We start from the raw sequence: 10,253 nt of genomic DNA, 5'->3' as shown, positions 1-10,253 counted from the left end.
ACTCTTTTATTAGATAGGATATTCTCTTCCTTACAAATTTTTTTAATCTTTGACAGACTTTAATGTAGATTGTTTTACTTGAAACAGGAGCCATCAGAGGTGATGAGCTGTTAGGGTAAACATTTTGGAGCATGGCATGGAGAATGTAATACCAGCATCTCACACAGGAGTAAAAGGCAATGTCAGCAACAGGCCACGGAAGGAAACAAACAAAATGTAAAGGTACCAGATGTGAGAGGGGTTTATGCGGCCCCTGAAGTAGGTCTGCTGTGCACTGTGGGTAAGTGTGGACAGTGAGTCCAAATAGGACAAAACCGATTCTGACCTGAAGCCCAGGATCCTGCATAGGCGGCTATCTTTTACTCAGATTGGTTTACACCTGCTATGTGGTTTCATGTCGTAAAAGGGGGATGAGGTTTGCTGAACAGTAAGTAACACAAGTGCCCTCCTTTTCCTTTTTCTAGAAAAGAGGGGAGCCCTCCCAAGTTCAACTTCAGCAGTGGCTTCTGAAGGTTTTTAAGCATCCTAAGTTAAAAACAAATCACAACAAAATAAAATACAAACAAGTGGCCTGAATATAAATTAATCAAATGGAAAGGCAGATTCATTAAAAAAAAAAAAAACTGGGGGCCAGTCCATTAATTCTACGATTAACTCCCTGTCTGAGTGAAGATGTTTCACCTGTACCCACAAGATTCCCCAGCACAAGCTGCTCTGGGCAACTTTGAGAATAGCTACCTTTCCTTCTAACACATGTCCTGCTTGCTACTGGTGACTGCATGCCAAGTGCTGACCTTAAAAGAGACCCCACATTGGCAAAGGGCCCCAGGCAGTGTCTGCCTGATGTGGCCATGCTTGTGGAAACAAGACTTATATCCTCAAATAATGAAACCCTCCAAAGTCCCCCTCCTCTTCCCGTCTGCACTGTATGTATTGACCTCCTCGCGGGGAGGTGCAATGATTCCATTTCCCTCTCAGTTCTAGGCACTCTCTGGAACATCTCAGATTAACCAGGTCTTTCATTTCTTTTCAACTCCGTTGGTGGCTTTTGACTTGGAATGTTGATTTCTTCTTCTGCAAGAATGGCTTTTCATTGTTGCCTGGATGCCTGTCTTTAGAACCTTTTGTCCCTTTCCCGTGAGGCCAGGAAATATATGGGCTGTAGGTGCCATCTTCACACTCGGAGTAGGTCTTTCCTCGGTGACTACAGTGCTCTGCATACCACACCATACAGTACAGACACAGGAAGGTGGTGAAAGCCACGCAAAGAAGCCAAAGCACAACATATAGTATCTGTGTCTTAGAGAAGAGATCTTGTCCAAATTTTATGCAAACAATAGCTTCCAGGAAAGCAATGACCCCAAACACCCAGCACTGTGTCCCCATGTGCTTGCACTGTGTGTCAGTGAGGTAAGCATAGTACTGTCTCACTGTGGGCGCCGTGATACCAATAATAGAGAGAATCCTACACCAAGTGAATGGATGACTGGCTTGGAACACAAAGATATGTCTCAAGAAGAAGGTGTTCAACTCAGTTAGCTGCCAGATGATCATAAAAAGGTATATTCTAGCCACTCTCTGAAACGAAGACTTGGGGTCAAACCATTGAACGTAGGTCCAGCTGGCAGGAGTGAACTGCAGCATGGCTCTTTTGATTTTCCCAGTGGTGGTGTAGATGTCCCTGAAGCTTGCCCATTGGTAGGTCCTCATCTCTAAGAACTGGTAGATGACCATGCCCAGCCAGATGCTGCCGCTGTTGCACAGCAGGATGTCCAAAACCACCAGGTTCCACCAGCACTCAGCGAAATTGGGCAGGAGATGCATGAAGAAAAGCTCAGTTCATTCCCAGGTGATGCTGATGGTCCAGCATAGACCATAACTATGAATCAGTAAGACATTCATGGCTCAGCACCAGAAATGTCCAAATGCAAATATATCAAAATGGCTGATAACTGTCTCCCAGGTGATAACATGGCAGTACACAGCATACTCCATGACAAACGCTTCCCTCATGACACAGCGGAGATTTGGATCTAGCCAGTACATTATGGATTTCACCTGCTGGAAGTTCAGGAAGAGGAGGAAGACCAGGGAGAGGAAGTAGAGTATAATGAGTCCAAAAATCATTCTCTATAAGGCTGGATGAGGTCTGGTAAATGGACCGTTGGGGAAAACTAATGCACTGATGATAAGAAAGAAGAAAATAACAGAGAGGATACCCTGCCAGATGTTGTCTTCTGGGACAGAGTCATCCCTTACATAAGTCCTTGAAACTGAGACACATAGGTAGGGTCATGTTTATGAGGCCAGTCACTGTTTAAGGATCCTCTCTCCCAATGGAAAACAGTCCTAGTTGGTGAAGGCGAAGTTCATGAGGCTGACGATGGTGAAGCTGAGCAAAGTGATGGTGTGTGGCTGACAGAAGAAGTCAATGGTGATGTCCTCCACTTGCTGCTCAGTGATCATCCGGAAATGCCTCTTGTAGTTCACATAATCCTTGCTCAGGGTCCTTCTCCCCACGCAGGATGCCATGGTGGCAGCGGCTGTGGCTGCTGCCCCGGTCCTGAGAGGCTGGGACCCCGGAGGTGACCAGCTGCAGTGCAAGGGAGGCCGGACCAGATGGCGCACCACAATTTTCTTAATCACATTTTCTCTAGCTTACTTTATTATAATAAGTATATAATACATATAACATAAAATACATGTTAATTGTCTATATTATCAGTAAGGCTTTCGGTCAACAGTAGGACATTATCAAGTTTAGGGGGAGTCAAAGTTACACATGGATTTTTGACTATGGGGAGTCAGAACGTCTAGCCATATTGTTCACAGGTCAACTGTACTTAATGGTAAAAGGCTGAATGCTTTCCCATTAAGATCAAGCTAGGGATATCCTCTCTTACCACTCCTATTCAACATCATACTGAATACATCATACTGGGTACATTTCAGCCAATACAATAAAACAAGAAAAGGAAATCAAAGGCTTCCAAATTATAGAGAAAGAAAGAAAATTGTCTCTCTTCCCATAAATAGCCTGAGATGAGCTCTGAAAATACCAGTAGTTCACTCTTTACCTGACCCAGAAAAACCCACAAAATCGTGAAGATCAAGAGGTTCAAACCTTCATGTTCACTTTAAGAACACTCATGAATCTGCCCAGGCCATCAAGGGCATGCCTATCTGAAAATCCACCAAATATCTGAAGGATGTCACTTTACCGAAGCAATGTGCCATTACATCTTTACAATGGTGGAGCTGGTAGACGTGCACAGGCCAAACAATGCAGCTGGACACAGATTCAGAAGCCCAGAAAAAGTACTGAATTTTTTGCTGCGCATGCTTAAAATTGCAGAGTAATGCTAAACTTAGGTTAGATGTAGATTCTCTGGTCACTGAGCACATCCAGGTGAACCAAGTTCCCAAATGCAGCACAGAACTTACAGAGCTCATGGGCGGGTTAACACATGAACTCTCCCTGCCACATGGAGATGATCTTTACTGAAAAAAAGCAGATTGTTCCTAAACCAGAAGAGGAGGTTGCACAAAAGAAAGCTATCCCAGAAAAAAAATGAAGGAACAAAAAAACTTATGATCCAGGGGTAAGTTCAGCATAAAATAAATGCTAATAAAAGTTTTTTAAAAATAAGAAAAAAAATAGTCTCCAAAACAGATGACATGATTGTATATATATATAAAATCCCACGTATCTACAAAAAAATATCTCTTAGAACTAGCATGTAAGTTTGGCAAGTTTGCAGGATAAAGTCAATTTTTCTACATACTGGCAATGACAAATTAGAATTCAATTTTTTAAAAATACCATTTACAATAGCATTCCAAAATGAAATTTAGTTTCATACATGTCATTCATTATATATATATGTATATATATATATATATATATATATATATATATATAGAGAGAGAGAGAGAGAGAGAGAGAGAGAGAGAGAGAGAGAGAGAGACATGTATAGGGATCTATATGGTAAAAAATATAAAACACTGAAGAAAGAAATCAAAGAAGACCCAAATAATCATATTCATAGATTGGAAAACTGAGTATTACTGTCAACCAGACAGAGGATGCCAAGTACCACATGATTTCACTTACATGTGGATTCTAAAAAAACACACACGAAAACATACTAGTACTCATAGAACCAGAGATCAAACTGATGGTTGCCAGAGGGGGGTGAGGGGATGGGTAAAATATGTAGGGGAATCTATATATATAAAAGAGAAATATGCTAATTAACTGGGACACCATAACGGGTCTACCGGACAGGAGGTTGCGCACGCAGCGTCGGGGGTGGGGCGTCAGGGGCCTCTGAGCGCCTGCGATGGGGGAGGGCCTGATCAGCAGCTGCTGAGGCTGCTTCAAGGGCCGGAGAGGGAGGCAGGGCTGGACTGCCGACTCAAGGGTGGGCAGCGCCATGCGATTTTGAATCACGCACTGGGCTCCTAGTATGGTCAATAAAATTGTGATAACTTTGCACAGTGACAGATAATTACTAGACTTAGTGTGGTGATCATGTCATAAGGTACATACATGTTGAATCACATGAAATATTGTACACATGAAATTAATATAATGTTGTATACCAACTATACTTAATTTTTTTAAAAATGTCAATATGATCTATAGATTAAACACAAAATCACTGGTGTACAGTAACTCTCTACATTGCTTTTGAAATTCTTCTGAAAGTCTAAAATTATCTCAAAATAAAACACTTTTTAAAATGGTAAGATAATTGGGAGAATTAAGTAATTATTATTTTATTTTAGGTAAGATGAAGGTATTGAGGTTATGTTTTAAAAATTTTTATGTCTTAAAGATATAAATTTAAATTTTAAATAATTAGAAAATCACTAAGTGGAACCACTACAGAATTATTTCTTTTAAGCAAGAATCATAGATGTTAAAATTAGTGAGTGACAGCATGATGAGAAACAAGATTTTATACTGTCTCAAAATATCTCCCCATATAATAAACTTATTAAATGTAAAGACAATGATAATAACTTTACAGTGAAGTTACTAGCAAACATTAACTTAATCATGTACCTCCTTATATGATGCACAGAAGATCCAGTACCATTTCTTTGTATTCCTGCCAAAATGTATAACCTAACTCTTAATCATACAGAAGCATTACACAAACCCAAAATGAGGGACAGTCTACAAAATGACCAGCCTTTAGTCTTTTAAAATGTGGAGATCATGAAAGACAGAGACAGGCTGAATTACTGCTACAGATTAAAGGAGACAAATGATATATGAGATCCAAATGCAACATGTAATTTTGGGTTAGATTTTGGATCAGAAAAAAATATTCTCTTTGCTATAAAGAATTTTAATGGGGCAATTTGTAACTTTTATTTTTTTAATTTCTTTATTTATTAAGGTTATTACATATGTGTCCTTATTCCCCCATTACCCCCTACCTCCCATTCATGCCCCCAACCCCCTGTTGTCTGTGTCCATTGATTAGGCTTATATGAATGCATATAAGTCCTTTGGTTGATCTCTCCCCCTTACCCCCACCCTCCCCTACCTTCCCTGAGGTTTGACATTCTGATTGATGTTTCTCTGTCTCTGGATCTATTTTTGTTCATCAGTTTATGTTGTTCATTATATTCCACAAATGAGTGAGATCATGTGATATTTATCTTTCTCTGCCTGGCTTATTTCACTTAACATAATGCTCTCCAGCTCCATCCATGTTGTTGCAAATGGTAAGAACTCCTGTTTTACCGCAGCTTAGTATTCCATTGTGTAGATGTACCACAGTTTTTAATCCACTCATCTGCTGATGGGCACTTAGGCTGTTTCCAGATCTTAGCTATGGTGAATTGTGCTGCTATGAACATAAGGGTACATATATCCTTTCTGATTCGTGTTTCTAGTTTCTTGGGATATATTCCTAGAAGTGGGATCACTGGGTCAAATGGGAGTTCCATTTTTAGTTTTTTGAGGAAACTCCATACTGTTCTCCACAGTGGCTGCACCAGTCTGCATTCCCACCAGCAGTGCACGAGGGTTCCTTTTTCTCCGCATCCTCTCCAGCACTTGTCATTTGTTGACTTGTTGATAATAGCCATTCTGACAGGTGTGAGATGGTACCGCATTGTTGTTTTGATTTGCATCTCTCTGATGATTAGTGACTTTGAGCAGGTTTTCATATGTCTCTTGGCCTTCCTTCTGTCTTCTTTCAAAAAGTGTCTATTTAGATCAGTTGCCCATTTTTTGATTGGATTGTTTATCTTCTTTTTGTTAAGCTGCATGAGTTCCCTGTAAATGTTGGAGATTATACCCTTATCGTTGATATCATTGGCAAATATGTTCTCCCATGCAGTGCGCTTTCTTGTTGTTTTATTGATGGTTTCCTTTGCTGTGCAAAAGCTTTTTATTTTTGATGTAGTCCCATTTGTTTATTTTATCTTTAGTTTCCATTGCCCTAGGAGCAGTATCAGTGAAGAAATTGCTTTGGCATATGTCACAGATTTTTCTGCCAATGGATTCCTCTAGTATTTTTATGGTTTCCCGTCGTATGTTTAAGTCCTTGATCCATTTTGAGTTTATTTTTGTGTATGGTGTAAGTTGGTGGTCTATTTTCATTTTTTGCATGTATCTGTCCAATTTTCCCAACACCATTTGTTGAAGAGACTGTCTTGACTCCATTGTATGTTCATGCCTCCTTTGTCAAATATTAATTGAGCATAGTGATTTGGGTCGATTTCTGGGTTCTCTATTCTATTCCATTGATCTATATGTCTGTTCTTGTGCCAATACCAGGCAGTTTTGAGAACAGTGGCTTTGTAATACAGCTTGATATCTGGTATTGAGATCCCACCTACTTTGTTCTTCTTTCTCAGGATTGCTGTAGCTATTCGGGGTCTTTTTTTATTCCAGATGAATTTTTGGAAAGTTCGTTCTAGGTCTGTGGAATATGCCGCTGGTATTTTAATGGGAAGTGCATTGAATTTATAGGTTGATTTGGGTAGTATGGACATTTTGATGATGTTGATTCTACCAATCAATGAACATGGTATGTTCTTCCATCTGTTTATGTCTTCCTCTATCTCTTTTTTCAGTGTCGTGTAGTTTTCCGTGTGTAGGTCTTTTACCTCCTTAGTTAAGTTTATTCCTAGGTATCTTAATTTTTTTGGTGCGATGGTAAATGGGATTGCTTTTTTAGTCTCTCTTTCTGTAAGTTCATTATTGGTGTATAGAAATTCCATAGATTTCTTGGCATTAATTTTGTATCCTGCCACATTGCCGAATTCATTTATTAAGTCTAATAATTTTTTGATAGAGTCTTTAGGGTTTTCTATGTACAGTATCATGTCATCTGCAAATAAGGACAGCTTTACTTCTTCTTTTCCAATTTGGATGCCTTTTATTTCTTCTTCTTGTCTGATTGCAATGGCTAGTACTTCCAGCACTATGTTGAACAGGAGCGGTGAGAGTGGGCATCCCTGTCTTATTCCTGTTCTTAGGGGAAATGGTTTTAGTTTTTGCCCATTGAGTATGATATTGGCTGTGGGTCTGCCATATATGGCTTTTATTATGTTGAGGTATGATCCTTCTATTCCCATCTTGCTGAGAGTTTTTATCAAGAATGGGTGTTGGATTTTATCAAATGCTTTTTCTGCATCAATTGATATGACTATGTGATTTTTATCTCTCAAATTGTTTATGTGATGTATCACATTTATTGACTTGTGGATATTGTACCATCCTTGTATCTCCAGGATAAATCCTACTTGGTCACGGTATATGATCTTTCTGATGTACTGCTGGATCCGATTTGCTAGAATTTTGTTGAGGATTTTGGCATCTATGTTCATGAGGGATATTGGTCTGTAATTCTCTTGTAACTTTTAAATAGGCTTTTAGATTGGCTAATAGTGTTGTGTCATTTTTAATTTTCTGAATTTAAGCATTATACTATGGCTATATTTTTTAGGTTATACAATGAAGTCTTTGGGAAAAAGGAGGCATCTTATCTGCCATTTATACTCACACAGTTCAAAAAGAAAACTATATTTACATATGTAATATATAAACACACATATGGAGTATATATGTATATGTACACATAGAGTATAATTATATATTAGAGAGGATCAATATTATATTTACATAATATATTTATAATATATTTATTTAGAGAGAGAAAATTATCAAGCAAATGTGTTAAAAATTTAACATTTAGGGCACCTATGTAAAGGATACACAGAAATCTTATACTAATTTCATAACTTTTCTAAAAGTCTGAAGTGATCCCTAGATACAAATTTTTTTTAGTTAACAAAATGTTTTGGTGATTGCTCCAGATGTAATTTCCTCAACACTCCCCTCCCCCAAAAAAACTTACAGATTTTACTTATTTCTAATTTTTGGTTCGCTTGTTTTACTGGATAGCCTTTTCTTTGACTGTTATTAGCATTGTCTGGCTGAGCCTATAAATTGGAAGACTGATGCAGACAAGTAAAATAAATGTAGCTGATAAGAAAACACTTCCTAATGTCTAACTTAAATTGCTTTTATTGAAACATAATAATATTTCTTCTGTCCTCACTTTGGAAGTAACAGAAAGCAACTAGTCAATATCCACCTTATAAAAATCTTTTAGATTTAGAATTTGTCTTTCTAATACCACAAGGAAAAGAGAGGGTAAGAAAAACAGATATGTCAAGCAACCAGCTAATCCAGGATAAAGGCCAGTCATCTTGGTTAGTTAAGTGATGGAGTGGTACAATCGAACCCTAAGATAAGTAACTTCCTCCCACAAATATGGTCTATATGATACCCCCAGCATTTCCCCCTTAGCCAACATGCCTTATTCAGTCCTTACCTATTTCCTAAAGGTCTCATAGTTTAGATTGTCCTCCCTTAGTTCTAAATCCTTCCTAAAACTCCTATGTAAGTTCAACTTAGACAAGGAGCTTTTTCCTTTTCCAACTGGACAAATCTTATTTATCTATCGAGACTGTTCTCACATGATCCCTTTCTCCCCCAAGAACAATTAGCCATTCTCTTCTTTGTGCTCCCCTGGATGTTTCTAGGAGTTTATGCCTCTAATACACAGCTTGTGGGATTGAAGTTCTTTACATTACCATCACTTTGGGCTCAAGTCTGGTTATTAGAATATGAATTCCAAGAAGGCAGCTATTGTTGTCATATTTTATTGTTTATAAATGAGTTTTCCAGGATGTCTTCCCACCTCTCTGGTTGCTCCTTCTATTTTCAGGTTAATTCTCCTTTACTGAGAAGAATTCCAACTCGATGTTGGAATCCCTCAATACTTGATCTCTAGTCCTCTGCTTTCCTCAGTGTATATCCTCTTCCTAGCTGATTTTATCAATTCCCTCACTTTCAATGACTACCTTTATGCAAATTACTCCCAAACTGCATGACTCCCAGAGATTAAGTTCAGCCCATGCATTTATCATCTCTTAAATGTAATAAAGGTACCACAAACATATATTCAAAACAAAACTCAGGAACTTTCTACCTGGTAATGACCTTCCTACCATCCATTTCCCCCTCCTGATAGCAGCAGTATCCTACTTTCCTTTAAGGCCTTCACCCCTTATACTCTGGCCAATCTGGTCTCCATGAGGCCAATCCCACCCTCATCCACAACTCTAAGGGTAGGCAGCGATTAACTGAAACCCAATCCACATATTCCATACCTCTGGGAAAGGTGAGTTCTGGGCAGTGGGCATGTAATCCAATCAGAGCAAATGAGCCACAGTTATGCCCTATATGAGGCTCTTGTACAAAAAAGATCTCTTCCTGTACTTGGTGGTGTAAGTATGTGGTCATCTTGCTTCCCTTAGTGGCCAAAGATACCCGAGGGAATTAAAGCCAAGAGACTGATCCTTGTCACAGTGTCTGACTCCTAAATAAGTCATTCCTACTGCCAGTTTACCTTTTTTTTTTTCTTCATTTATATTAGTCAACTAATTCTCCTCTTGTGTAAGCCTATTTATATTGGGTTTTCTGCCACTTGGATCCTAAAGCACTTTATCTGATACTCCCTCTCCTACATCTAATCTTCCAGAGTCCCCCAAGTCAGTGAACAGCAGCATCATCCATCCAGCTAAGAAAATCAGATATGTAAGAGTCATTTCAAATACCTCCTTTTCCTTCACCTGCCATATCCAATCTGTCACCAAGTCCTGTCAATTAGAGGCCCTAAATACTTCTCAAATCAGTCTATTTCTCTCTATCTTTA

At 38.8% G+C, this 10,253-nt stretch overlaps 1 pseudogene across 1 annotated transcript; it reads right to left on the bottom strand.

Moving 5' to 3' along the window:
- Positions 1-1,019: 1,019 nt before the first annotated feature.
- Positions 1,020-2,532, bottom strand: LOC308235633 (phosphatidylserine synthase 1-like; annotated as a pseudogene). Its single transcript has 2 exons — positions 2,354-2,532; positions 1,020-2,254 (listed from the first exon to the last, which is right to left on the bottom strand). The product of its transcript is annotated as a phosphatidylserine synthase 1-like (transcript).
- Between the last annotated feature and the right edge of the window lie 7,721 nt (positions 2,533-10,253).

This window comes from Plecotus auritus, assembly GCF_963455305.1.
Source record: "Plecotus auritus genome assembly, chromosome: 10".
NCBI lineage: Eukaryota > Metazoa > Chordata > Mammalia > Chiroptera > Vespertilionidae > Plecotus > Plecotus auritus.
This window is presented reverse-complemented; position numbering and strand designations above follow the sequence as displayed.